The 13,987-nt window shown below is 38.6% G+C and overlaps 1 protein-coding gene across 1 annotated transcript in view; it reads right to left on the bottom strand.

The window, feature by feature from the left end:
• SLX4IP (SLX4 interacting protein) overlaps positions 1-13,987 on the bottom strand; it is a 185,430-nt gene that overhangs the window by 37,343 nt on the left and 134,100 nt on the right.

Raw genomic sequence — 13,987 nt, forward strand, 5'->3', positions numbered from 1 at the left:
TCCTGCATCTAGTTATCATATGCATTGTTCTCCTCTAACGTATTAACATTGTACAACTACTAACAGGCTTTCTAATGATGAACCAACTTGGCATGATGTCATGATTTTTTCCTACATTGCCAAATTTGGTTTGCTGACATTTAGTTTAGGATTTCTGCTTTTATAGTTGAATGAAATTGACTTGTAATTTTCCTCTCTTTTATTGTCCTTATCTGGTTTTAGTGTCAAATCATACTAACCTCATAAAATGAGTTGGAAATGTTAACTCTTATTCGATTATATAAAACTGGAATTACCTATTTCTTAAATTTTGAGGGAATTCCTTGGTAAAATATCCGGACCTGGTACTTTCTGAAGTAGTGGTCTAAATTGTTTAATTGAATCTATTCAGGTTTTCTCTTTCTTCTTAGCTCAACTTTGCAGTTTATTTTTTTCTATGATTTTTTTTCCTTTCATCTAAGTTTTCAAATTTATTAGCATGAAGTTGTTCTTAATAGTCTTTAATTAGTCTTTTAATTTCCACTGACATCTAATTACATCTTTTTTCATTACTACTATTTCTACTTCTAGGAATTCTCTTTGCCTTTTTCGCCCTTGATTTTGACCACTTTTATTCTTGAAAATTTATTTAAAAATACTTAATTTGAGCTATTTTAAAAATCCTTTCTATTATACATTTCCTGTATAATTTCTTTATATTCTTTTATTTCTCTCCTCTATTTTCCTTGAGTTTATTAATTTGTTCTTTAACTAACTTCTTAAGCTAGATGCTTAACTTATTCATTTTCAGCCTTTCTCCTTTTCTAATATAAGCTACAAATTGCTCTATGTAGGTGTGCCCTACAACTTCTGGAAAGTAGTCTTTTAATTATCACACTTTAAATATTTTCTGATTTCAATTCAGATTTCCTTTCTGTCCCACATATTATGTACAACTATGCTTTTTAATTTCCAAAAGTATCTCTTTGTTACTAATTTCTAAATTAGAGAATGTGATTTATCTTTTTTTAAAATTTTTATTTATTTATTTTTGGCTGCATTGAGTCTTCGTTGCTGCATGTGGGCTATCCCTAGTTGTGGTGAGCGGGGGCTACTCTTCGTTGCGGTGCACGGGCTTCTCATTGCGGTGGCTTCTCTTGTTGTGGAGCACAGGCTCTAGATGCGTGCGTTTCAGTAGTCGTGGCATGCGGGCTCTAGAGCACAGGCTCAGTAGTTGTGGCACACAGGCTTAGTTGCTCTGTGGCATGTGGGATTTTCCCAGACCAGGGCACGAACCCGTGTCCCCTGCATTAGCAGGCAGATTCTTAAGTCACTGTGCCAGCAGGGAAGTCCCCAGAATGTGATTTATCTTGCATGATCATATTCTGTGAAATATTTTGAGGCTTGCTTAACAATCTAATGTGATCTAGTTTCGTAAATGTTCTCTGTATGTTTTGATAAATGTGAGCATTCTCTGGCTACAAAATATGTCTGCTGGTTCAAGCTTGTTATTTGTTTTGGTCAAATCTTTCATATCCTTCTTATCTTTTCATCCTTTTGATCAATTTATTAATGAAAATGGTGGGTTAAGATCTCTCTTTATGATGGTGGATTTATCAATTTCTTTTCAGTTCTGTCCATTTTGCATGATATTTTTGGGAACTGTATTATGTACACAGAGGTTTAGAATTTTTATACGTTCAACATAAACTGAACCTTTACTCAATAATCAGTGGTCTTCTTTAACTTTAGTAATGTTCTCTGCCTTAAACATTTTTGATTTGATACTAATATACCTGCTCCAGCTTGCTTTTCAGTGGTATTTGTCTAGTATACCCTTTTCCTTCCTCTTACTTTTGACTTTTCTGAAGTCTTATGTTTTAGGAATATCTCTTATAAATAGCACATGAATAAAATCTTTAACAATCTAGTCTTTAAAATATTTGACCACAATTATCAATAGACATGGATTAATAGCTATTGTTTTTTTATTTGCTTCACTTTTTCTGTTTGCTTTTAAAGCTCTTTCATTGCCATCTTGGATTGATTGATTTGTTTTCCTCCCTTCTTTCCATTTCCCTTCTTCCTTCTTGCAGTGTCACACTATTAATTTTTCAAATGAATATTTAACCTAACAGGGCTAAAGCTAGTCTACCTTTTTACCCCACTCCAAAAAGTCAAGACCTACTAATCACCCATGCCTCTCTTCCACTACGTATCTGCCAATGCTTTCCAGGATTTTAGCTTTATCTTGATTTTTATAAATCCTATAAATTATTCACTTCTGTTGCTTCGCTGCACCCACATAGTTATCATTTTCTTTGTTCACATCTGACTGCTCCTCCGGCCTCTTTCCTGGGATCATGCCCTGCTTCCTAAAGAAGAGCCTTTGGAAGTCCTTATAATGACATTTTGTGAATAGCAAGCTTTTTCAGTTGTCTCTATGTTTGAAATGCCTTTATTTCACCTTCAGTCTTGAAAAACAACTTCACAGAATAAAGAATCCTAGGTCGACAATTATTTTTTTCTCAGAACTCTGAAAAAAATCATTCCAGTACCTTGGATTATATTTTTGCTGTTAACTGATTGATTTTAAAAATATGATCTGTCTTTTCCTTCTGGCAGCTTTTAAGACCTCTTTTAAGTCTTTGGCATTTGGGAATTTACTGCAATATATCTAAGATCTTTTGAAAAATTTATCCTGCTGGGATCTGCTGAGATTTCTTAAATCAGAGAATACATCCTTCACTCCTTTTAGAAATTTGTCAGTCTTTTTCACTTTAATTCCCGCCTCCAATGCCTTTTTCACTGTTCTCCTGGAACTTTGATTTTTCTTATGATGAATCCATTTTCTCTTTTCCTAATTTGCCGGGATCCTGCTGAAACTCTGACTGATGTGATACTGCCACATTCCATTCCAGAAAAAAAAAAATTCTAATTCACATTCCCACCAAGAGTATAACATCATGTCCATTTCCCCATATTCATACTAACATTGAGCAATCAGCCTTTACCTGCCTAATAGGTTAATGCTCACGGCTCATGGCTTTTTAATTTCCAGTTCTTTAACTGCAAGTAAGGACAAACTTTATTTCAGATACATTTGTATTTCTACATGTCCTTTGTTCATTTCTATTAGGGTGCAGAGCTTTTTTTAGTTTCTTTTTTTCACTGATTTGTAAGCATAATTTTACAATAATTACATTAATCTTTTATCTGAAAATGTTTTCTTCCCATATTATCATTTATATTTTAACTTTGTTTATAGTGTTTTTTATTTTGCCAAAGTATTTTCCACTTTTATTTAGTAAAACACATATATTGTTTTGAAATTCTGACATAAAGCTTTTGCCCATGCCAAAAGACAACTAAATCACTTACATTATCATTTTCTTATAATATTTTTATCTTATGTTTAAGTCAAAAATCACAAACTAGGGCTTCCCTGGTGGTGCAGTGGTTGAGAGTCCACCTGCCGATGCAGGGTACACGGGTTCGTGCCCCGGTCCGGGAAGATCCCACATGCCGCGGAGCGGCTGGGCCCGTGAGCCATGGCCACTGAGCCTGTGTGTCCGGAGCCTGTGCTCCGCAATGGGAGAGGCCACAACAGCGAGAGGCCCGTGTACCGCAAAAAAAAAAAGAAAAAAAAAAAAAAAATCACAAACTAGTGGCCTACGAAGGTGCACGTGGTGTTATAAAAGTTTTTTAATTAGTTACAAACATTTTAAGGATTGGGCAAGTTTACATGAAAATATGTATTTTCAGCTTCACTTGAAAAATCAGAATATGTAGCACATGGGCCTACATTTCCACAATGGCACAGAGTGTCTAAAATTGGTAGAAGCCACAGCAAGCCAAGTGGGGGAAGGTGAGGATTATCAGTCGTGATAGAACTAATGAGAAAGGGACACATTCAAGGGACACTTCAGAGACAGAAGCAGAGACAGGTTTGGTGGTCCACAAACAACATGCGCAGAGAGGGTGAATTCCAATGACAGTGTTTCCAGCTTTGTTGACTTGGTGAATGGGGGCTTGCTAAGGAACAGGGAGGGTGGGGAGAATTGGTAAGACAATGAACCAAGCTTTAGACAGAAGGACCTATGAGATGTCTGGGAACGGCTGTCTGGGAAGCAAATGGAAATAAGGTGTGGACTTCAGAGCAGAAGTGATGTCTGGAGATATATACTGAGGCAACTCTGACCAAAGGGAAAAGAGGTCCATGGTGGAGCATGCCAACCGAGAAATGAAGAGGATGAGGGTCAGCAGAGAAAGAGGCACCCACAGGAGTGGTCAGACGGGAAAAGGGATAACCATGGGAGTGAGGTTTTGGAAGTTAAGGATAAAGAGAGTTTCAAGGTCAAATGCATTAGTAAAGGTAGAAGTAGAAAACACTAGGAGTTGACAATTAAGAGGTGGTCGACAGCACTTCTGAGGTGGCTTCACGGTAGAAGAGTAAATGAGGGTGAGAAAGAGGGCACAAAGAGACAAACATCTGCTCCAGGAACTCTGCAAACAGGAGGCAGCACAGGAGTGTCAGGGGAAACTACTGAAGTAAAGGCAAACCATCGTTTGTCCCTCTGGGACCACACTCCTGTTCCCGTTCCCCAGGCTCGTGCTGGCTTTCTCGACAGGCACTGTCTCACTGAGTTCTGTTAGGACCTTACCGTGGCTCTGTCCTTCGTGACATGCGGTCACTGCTTTCTCCTCTGTGTTGACGTAGTCTGTTTTCTGTTCTATGTTTGCTAGTCAGCATTTGTCTGTAACAAACATTCCTCTCAGGATTGTCACCGTCATTTGGGATTTGTATCCCATTTTACAAGGTGCTAGGTCCTTTTGCCATTTTTGATGCATTCACTCAAGCCATGGATGAAAACACCAAATATGCCCAAAGTTTATCATCAATCCTACTGTTTCTTCCAGTTATTAAATAAACCACTGTGAAGTTCAAGTGACCACCTACTGGTCTAGAGTCTTTCCAACTCCCAAGCATGAGCTCCCTGCCCATATCTAAATCACTCGAGGAATGTGAATCTCCACCGCTAGGGTCTTTTACAAATGCATAGGATTCCTGTATCCCCCGCATCCGAGAACCCGATGTAGATCTGAGGTGGGTGCCAGAGAACTGTATTCTTTTAAAAAAGCTCCAGGGGATTCTAATGCACAGCTGAGGTTTGGAAGTCACTGCTCTAAATCTTATTTTGTTGATTTACTGGTCTGTTATAATGAAATTAGTAGCAAGAGTCTCGCTAGAGTAATGGTGGTACTTTACAGAGTTGTTGGAAGACAAAAACAAAATTCGAGTTCTGTAAGTGAATGTAAGAGAGAAATTACACGAGTTCCTTAAACACAAACAGATAGGCCTTTGGCAAGAATACTATAGCAACAGTGAAGAGGCATGGGGAGAAAGCTAATTTCTAAGGCACTCAAGGCTCAAACTACCAAGGCAATTGATGAGAAGCCAATGCATATTAGCTCTATTATTATCGCACCTCTGGAGGATTTCAAAGAACAGCTCTCATGCCTTCTTTGTTTTCTTCTCTCTCTTTTTTAACTGCCTGCTGATAAACTTTTTCACAGAAAAACAAAAAAACACCACATGCTTTTCCTTTTCTTATCTTCCACAAGTCCTTAGAGTTCACATAAAATGTACATCATTTTGATGTGTAAAAAATTAAAGTGATAGGTATGCAATGACTTATGATCTTAATTAAGACATTAAATCAGATCTCATATAGGCTCAGGTTAAAAAAAGAACAAGCTATGGATGCTATCGGCAAAGTCCGGAAGAATATGTAAAGGGGTCTTTTAAATTTTGTTTTGCTGACACAATATTTACTGATAATATAAATATCAAATAAACCAATCAAAAATACTGATTGATAAAAATATAAGAAACTCCATTTTCACCATATAAACATTGTTAACATGAGATTATGAGAGATAAAACCAGGCATCACGTGCTGCCCAGTGAAATGCAGTGGGAAGTACACCCCCTCCACCACAAAGGATTCTTGCACAAGAAACAACAACAGGGGACCAGACCTCATCAAGCCCTCACTACCAGGTTACAGGAAATACAGGGCTGGAAGAGCATGTTAACACCACCATGCAGATACAGCCAAACCCAAACTGTGGGAAATTCCAGAGGACACTTGACCCAGTTTCTTCAACAAGTAAACAGCAAGAAAAAAAAAAAACTGGGAGAGGTTTTCCCATAGGTTCAAAGAGATATTTATCTAAGGTAAAGAGAATCATCCAAATGCAATCAGGGTGTGGACCAACCTTGTCTGGACCCTGATTTGAACAATCCAACTATAAAAGAATTGAAGAGATATTCAGAGAACTCTGAAGACAGACTATATATCTGATGGCATCAAGAATTTTTTTTTTTCCTTAACGGCACTTTGATCATTTCAGAAAGCAAACAGGGGCTTCCCTGGTGGCGCAGTGGTTAGGAATCTGCCTGCCAATGCAGGGGACACGGGTTCGAGCCCTGGTTCAGGAGGATCCCACATGCTGCAGAGCAGCTGGGCCGCACGCCACAACTACTGAGCCTGCGCTCTAGAGCCCGAGCACCTAGAGCTGGTGCTCCAAGACAAGAGAGGCCACCGCAATGAGAGGCCCATGCACAGCAATAAAGAGTAGACCCTGCTCACCTCAACTAAAAAGAAACCCCACGCACAGCAACGAAGACCCAACGCAGCCAAAAATAAATTAATTAAAAAAATAAACACAAAAACAAACAAACAAATAACCTCATCTTTTAGAGCTGTGTATATTGAATCATTTGTGTGTAAAATAATACGATATTCAGCATTTACTTTAAAAAAATGGGGGGGAGGGGGCAGGAAAAAGCATAAATGAAATAACATTGGCTATATGTTAAAAATGTGATACTGGCTGATGGATAAGTGGGGGTTCGTTGTATGATTCTATTGTTGTGCTTATTTGAAATTTCTAAGTTACAAAATGAAAGTGAAGATTCTTTTAAAGAAGGCTTAATTTTTAAAAAGAAAACACCATCATTTGATGAAAATATTCAAGAATCTTAAAAAAGGATGCACTTTTCTTCTTTTAAATATTTGTGTTTAAAAGAAAGTCCTTCTTCCAAAGTCTCCAGAACATAAATCTTGATTAAAGCTTGATTTTCTAGGTAATTTGCTAACTTTGGAAATAAGATTTTATAAAGAATGCAAAAGTATTCTTTATTATGTTGTGAAATTTAGTCATAATCTTTAGAATCATCTTTTCTGAGGAGATAATGATTACAAGGCAACCTAAGCAAAAATGGTCCAACAGGTGATTGTAAAGCTCTTATCTTCCTGAAGCCTCAATAAGCACACTACTATACTTACAACAGGAATCGTAACTTCACCTCAAGATTCTTTAACAATTACCAGTCCAAGTTGAAAATATAACTGATTACAGATATAGTTACAGGGATAGCTATAGACACAGATACATACCTTTTGCAAACTCAAGCCACATTACCAACCTGTTAAGTATGGAGTAAAAAGTGCACCAGTATTAAAAAATACAGCTTTGCAGTAAAAAGAGCACATTGCTAAAAACTGAATCTGAGGAATCTGGCAGTCTGAGATAAAGGAGACCTTCCCACTAAAAACATAGAATCCAGGTAAAAGAAAAAACGTGTTTAAATATTGATACATAGCTGAGCTCGAGAAAAATGGAAATATCAAGGAAATACCAGGAATGGAGAAGGCAAGAGTAGAAAACCAATGGGCAGACACCCTAAGGGCCGCTGGAGAAGGTCAGACGAGCCCAGGCGAGGACTAAAGCTGTACCCTGGCCATATCCCGGTCGCCACCCAGCCCTGGGAGGAGACACTGCTCCATCATTCCATGAAAACCCCACTCTCGCCTGACTTGTATATTTTTCTTTTGTTGAATGCTGAGAACTTACCATCCCCTGAGGCTCCACAAAGCCTCCCATAACGTTTCATTATCCCAAACCTCCCAGCTTCCTGCCTAACCCTCCCACAGAACCACTTTCCTGCCCTGCCCTTTCTCTATCGCCACCTTCCAAATGCACACATTTTCAAGGTCACGCTTGAACTCACTTGACTGAGATCTGAGATGTTTCCAGACACAGTTCTCAGCTCTTTTCATAGCAACTTTCTCTCTACCTTTAACTGGTTTTATTAGAAGGTATACATGATAAGAGGCCTTCCCCCCTGGTATCTGAAGGTACTAGACACTCTGCAGGGCTTTGGAGTCTCAGACAGGGAGTCCTGGGGATCCCAGCGGTATCCTGGGGTAGGTGTGAGTCTCAAAGCAATGGCCACCCAAGCAAGGGCATGAATACATGTGTTTCCTTCTGCCTCAAGCCATGCGCCGTCCCTCCCATGCCCCTCCCTGGCCTTGCGCTTCTCGCTGGTTTACTACGTTGTCTTCGTCCTTTCTCAGTGGCACACCTCTCCCACCAGCTCTACAGCGCCCAGGTTCTTCAAGAAGCTCTAGCCCCGCTCAGGGTTTTCCTTGACATGCCAGCCCCACCCATGCCTGTTGTCATCACCCCTCACCCCTGGTCTTGCCCTGCGGTCCCAAGCTTATGCTCTGAGGGCCAGCTCTTCCCTATCCACCTGTGTCTGCACCCTCCACTCTGCTCATTTCCATCATTAAAACCCCTTCCCAGGGCATAGGAGCAAGACAATTTTTTTCTCTGCTCTCTTCTCAAAACACAGCTTTTCTTTTTTCTTTTCTTTTTTTTTTAACACAGCTTTTCTTAAAAAACAAAAACAAAAAACTTTACTGAGCTCAGGAAAAATAAAAAATTCCTTAGAAATGGCAGTAAGGCCAACAGGGTTAAACAAGCTTGGGAATTCTATGTTAGTTATATAACAGAAGTTAAACATGACAGTACATGTCACACTGATGATGAGCTGTCACAGAGTGGGCAGGCTGGCAGCACACTGGAGTTTTCCCATATTAGTGAGGCATTCTACTGAGTGTGATCTTACTCTTTCTGACCCTGAAAATGATCTCAGGAGAGGAGTTATAGGGACCAGTGTGAACAGGAAATATACATTCTTTCATTCTGTCAAAAGCTGGATGTTCCTCTAATAGTAATAGCCAAACCAGAGGCATCCAACTCATGCTGCTCGTGCACCTACGACAGAGAAGAGACAGAAGAGTTAAAGGAGGACAGGTACAATGCAAGTGCTACAACAAAGACATGTGTGGGAACTGGGGATGCCAAGAAAGGGTGTGTCTAATTAAACAAGGGAGAGTAACAAACTCAACTGGGAGGAGAGAGATTCCCAAGGAAGGGAAATAAATATCCAAGCAGAGTCTGGAAGCGTCAGGAGGATTCTGCTAAGAGGATTGAGAATGGGAGGGCATCACACCCATGTTTGTGTAAAACCACAGGCGACTCCTGTTGGCTCCTGGGAACCCCGGCAGAGTAGACCTCTAGAGACTCAGGGTTCAGAATGCACAGAAGGAAAGGGAGAGATGAAGGATGAGGTTGGACGGATAAGCAAAGGTCAGACTTTAACCCACAGTCAACTTTACAACCTAAAGTAAAAGATTTTAATGAGTTATTGAGACCCATGAGTGTCCCCAGTCATATCTTACAAATACTGTGAACTCACTAAGGCTTTTCCATTAATATGAAGACTTGACTATGACAAGAATCATTTTTCTCTACATCGATTTAGTTAAAATGGAATAATTAGAGTTGATACATCTGTAAAAGATTTAATCTAAAACCCTAGAAATCCTTTGGCAAATTCAATAGTATTTAATTAATTCATTAAAAGGCAGGTGTTTATAACAATTTAAAGTGAAGTTTATACCAACCAAGTTGGTATAAAACAGACTCTTGATCCTGACTAGTAAATGCCAGCATTAACCCTGCTGGGAAAATGAGAAAACAGTTCTGTTAAAAGAATGGGATGATGATTTAAAATTTACTACAAAGCTACAGTAATTAAAATAGTGTGACACTGGCATAAGGACAGACGTGTAGAAATAGAATTGAGAGTCTAGAAATGAACCCTCCGCCAAGGGTGCCAAGACAATTAAATAGGGATAGAATAGTCTTTTTGACAAATGGTACTGGGATAACTGGATATCCACATGTAAAAGAAGAAGTTGAACCCTTACCTCACATCAGATACAAAATTAATTCAAAATGGATCAATGACCTAAATGTAAAAGCTAAAACTATAAAAGTCTTAGAAAAAAACACAGATATTTGTAAATCTTTGTGGATTTTGATTATGTAATTATTTCTTAGATGTGACACCAAAGGCACAAGCAATGAAAAGAAAAAAAAATAGATAAATTGGACATCATCAAAATTTAAAACTTTAGTGTTTCAAAGGACACCATTAAGAAAGTGAAAAGACAATCCTTAGAAGAGAAGAAAAAGTTTGCAAACCATGTATCTGATAAGGGACTAGTATCTGAAATATGTAAGGAACTCTTACAACAACTCACTAATAAAAAGGCAACTCAATTTAAAAAATGGACAAAGGATTTGAAGACATTTCTCCAGAGAAGATACACAAATGGCTAATAAGTATTTGAATGGATGGAAAACATCATTAGCCATCAGGGAAATGGAAAAATCAAAACCACAATGAGATATCACTTCATACTCAGCAGGATGGCTATAATCAAAATGACAGATAATAACAAGTGTTGACAGGATGTGGAGAAAAAGGAACCCTCATACACTTCTGGTGGGAATACAAAATGTGCAGCCACTTTGGAAAACAGGCTGCAAGTTCCTCAATATACTAAACATAGAGGTATAAAATTATCCAGAAACTCCTTTCTTAGGTATATACTCATAAGAAATTTAAATAAATATCCACTCAAAAACCTATACAAATGTTCATAGCAGCATTATTCATAATAGCCACATAGGGGAAACAGTCCAAATGTCTATCAACTGATGAATGGATAAATGAAATGTGACATATCCATACAACAGAGTATTATTTGACAGTAAATAAGAAACAAAACACTACTGATAAATGCTACAACATGGATGAACCTTGAAAACATTATGCTAAATTTAAACAGTTACAAAAACAACATATTGTGTGACTCAGTTTATGTGAAATGTCCAGAATAGGCAAACTGATAGAAACAACACATAAATTGGTGGTTCCCTAGGCTGAGGGTAAGAAAGGTATTGGGGGAAAGTGGTTCCCCCAATACCTTGTGGGTATTTTAAAGGCTAGTGGGTACAGGGCTTCTTTATAGGGTGAAAAAAATGTTCTCAAATTTATTCTGGTGATGGTTGCACAGCTTTGTGAATATATAAAAACCACTGAATCGTATGTGTTAAATGAGTGAATCATATGGTATGTGAATTACATCTCAAGAAAGTTATTATTAAAAAAAAAAATGGAGAACGGGATGAAATGTTCTTCAGCTAAATGGATGGGAACTGTCAGTGTTTCTCATTCTTAAATCCCTAAATCAAGTAGGAAGAATGATGCTTTCCTCTGGCTGAAAATGTCTGAGACTTTCCAAATGGGAAATAATGACTGACTGACATGATGGCCAATTCTAAAAGGCTACACAGAAACAATAGTCCATCATTTTACTAGATTCAGCGAATGCATCGATAAGCATCGGATGTGTGAATTCTATAGTTTTTCAACAGTAGGCCTCCTAGACCTACAGTTATCCTAATTAAATGTCATTGGTGTATTCTGGCCCATCAGAGTACCATATATTACTACAGGCCCCCAAAGTTTATTCAGCCTAATTTTCACTTTTCTAAAAGGCTAGAGAATAAAGATTTAATAAGTTAGAGCTGGAAAAAGGAAAAAAAAAAAAGTATGAAAAAGCCTCTTCACAAGAGGACTACTTCTAAAGTGTACACTTTTGTTATTAACTAGTGTTTTACTAAAATAAGGATAAACTTACACAATGCAACAACCTTACAGTCTTCCAAAACTTCACATTACCTTGAAAGGAAATGTAGAAGCTGTTTTATTTTCAAATATATCTTATACAGAAAGATTTGTTAAGTGTTTCAAAAATGTTTTCTATTTAAAAGAAACCTTTACGAGTCATTCTTGTAAATAATGAGCATTTCTTTTCCCCCAGGGGAATAATTCCTACTTCAGTGTTTCTAAGAATACACAGGGTTAAAACCGTGTAAAATAGATTTTCTCACAGTTGGGGGAGAGCAAAACACCGCAAATAGGAAACCAGACAGCTAGGAGGTCAAAACACTACACTTCCAGGTCAGACTTCTGGTTGCAATTAAGTAAAATTCCTGCAAATATTTGGAAGGAAATCATATTTTTGGTGTCTCCTTTCTGGCCTTGTAACTTTTTTTATTTTTCTTAGCAGCAACTTATGTATCTATATTATTCATTAAAGACACTCAGAAACACACAAACATACACAATTACAGGCACATATGCACCAACCTACGACCCCAGAATTGTGATTCGATCTTGGCCTCAAAGTTAAAACTAGCATCTCTTCCCAGGCATTCATTTTTTTTAGGTTTGAGATCGTGTGGACCTAGTCTGGGTTTTGCTTAACGTAGACATGGATGATTTTCTCAAGACATTCCACACAATAGGTTAAGCCAAGTTTCCCATTAGTGAAATAGTTCATGATCAAATATCTGAGACCCATTTGAAGCTGACTGGAGTTGAGACTCTAAGTAGTAACGGCACTGTGCTACAACAACAAATACAAACCAGCTCCACAATTAAGTGCAGATGAGCAGGTATTAAACACGCCTCTTCTCAACTCCCTGGAAATAGCCCAGGGGTTTGCAATGCTTCACAAATGCACACCTCCTTCAGAAAACGGTGGTGGATTCATTTAGAGGTGATATAAATGGCCACTGTAGCAAAGGGAGCAGGTAGTCCCTGCCCAGTTTATAGACGTTATTACAGTGAATATAAAATTGTTTTCATTACAGACAATTGCAGTGGTAAGCTGAAAATACTAACTACAACAACCGTAATTTTAGATTCTCCACTTTTATTCTAAATAAAAGGGTGTCATGTTAGGGAATTTGAAAACGAAAGCGCTCCGGTTTTTAATCATCACTTAGGCTACTGGTCCCCAAATTCCCAAAATACCTAATTAGCAAATCCCAGTCCCAAAGCATTAAACCTCAGCATGTTACCCTCCACTAGACAGAGCCTCTTCACACGTCCTCCGTACCCTTCAAAGTCAAAGAATTCTTAGACATTTAATCAGTGAGATAACTACTATCTATTTTCTCTCTCGAGCTTCCCAATGGCTATAATGTTAGTGATGTGAAACTCAATTACTATGAATTTTTAAATCTTGGCATTGTGATCAGAGGGCCTGGCCAAAGGAAAAGAATTTAAAGGGGACAGACAGGCTGGTAAAAGCCATAAGCGCTTCCCATACATAGGAAAGGCTATTACTATAGGGCAACGGACATAAAACTCCCAAGAAATGTACAGTACATGCCAAGGTAAATAGTTTCCACTATACCTTGTCATCTCACACATTAAAAAATTATATGCAACTCCTGTGAGAAAAGGCCACTGCTTTCTGAGAAACGGGGGTGGGGGGAGGTAGGGGATATGTGTGTGTTTGCTTTCCTCGTTAGTATCTGTCAAACACAGGAGAGGTGCCACTCTTTAAGACTTCATCTGGGATTTGCCAAAGGAAAGTACAGTTTTGTCGGGGTGGGGGGAGGGTCTCACTATCTCCTTCTGCCCCCCACCCCTCCCAACACACACACACACACACACACACACACACACACACACACACACACGCTATGTGGCAGCCAAACCATTTGAACAATATTAAGGCCAGTGTCCCAAGGGCCACATTCCCTACATGCTAGAATAAGCCACTGTTTTCACTGGGTAAACCATGAGAACTATAGGTCCCCCATCCAGTTGTCACCATTAGAAACACTGTGACAAAACACACAGATCACTAATAGAATGGTGTTATCTCACGCTGATTATCAATGTAAGGCAGTGACTTTCTCTGCCAGCAGGGCAGGAGTGCCA

The sequence above is a fragment of the Pseudorca crassidens genome, chromosome 15, assembly GCF_039906515.1.
Source record: "Pseudorca crassidens isolate mPseCra1 chromosome 15, mPseCra1.hap1, whole genome shotgun sequence".
Classification (NCBI taxonomy): Eukaryota; Metazoa; Chordata; class Mammalia; order Artiodactyla; family Delphinidae; genus Pseudorca; species Pseudorca crassidens.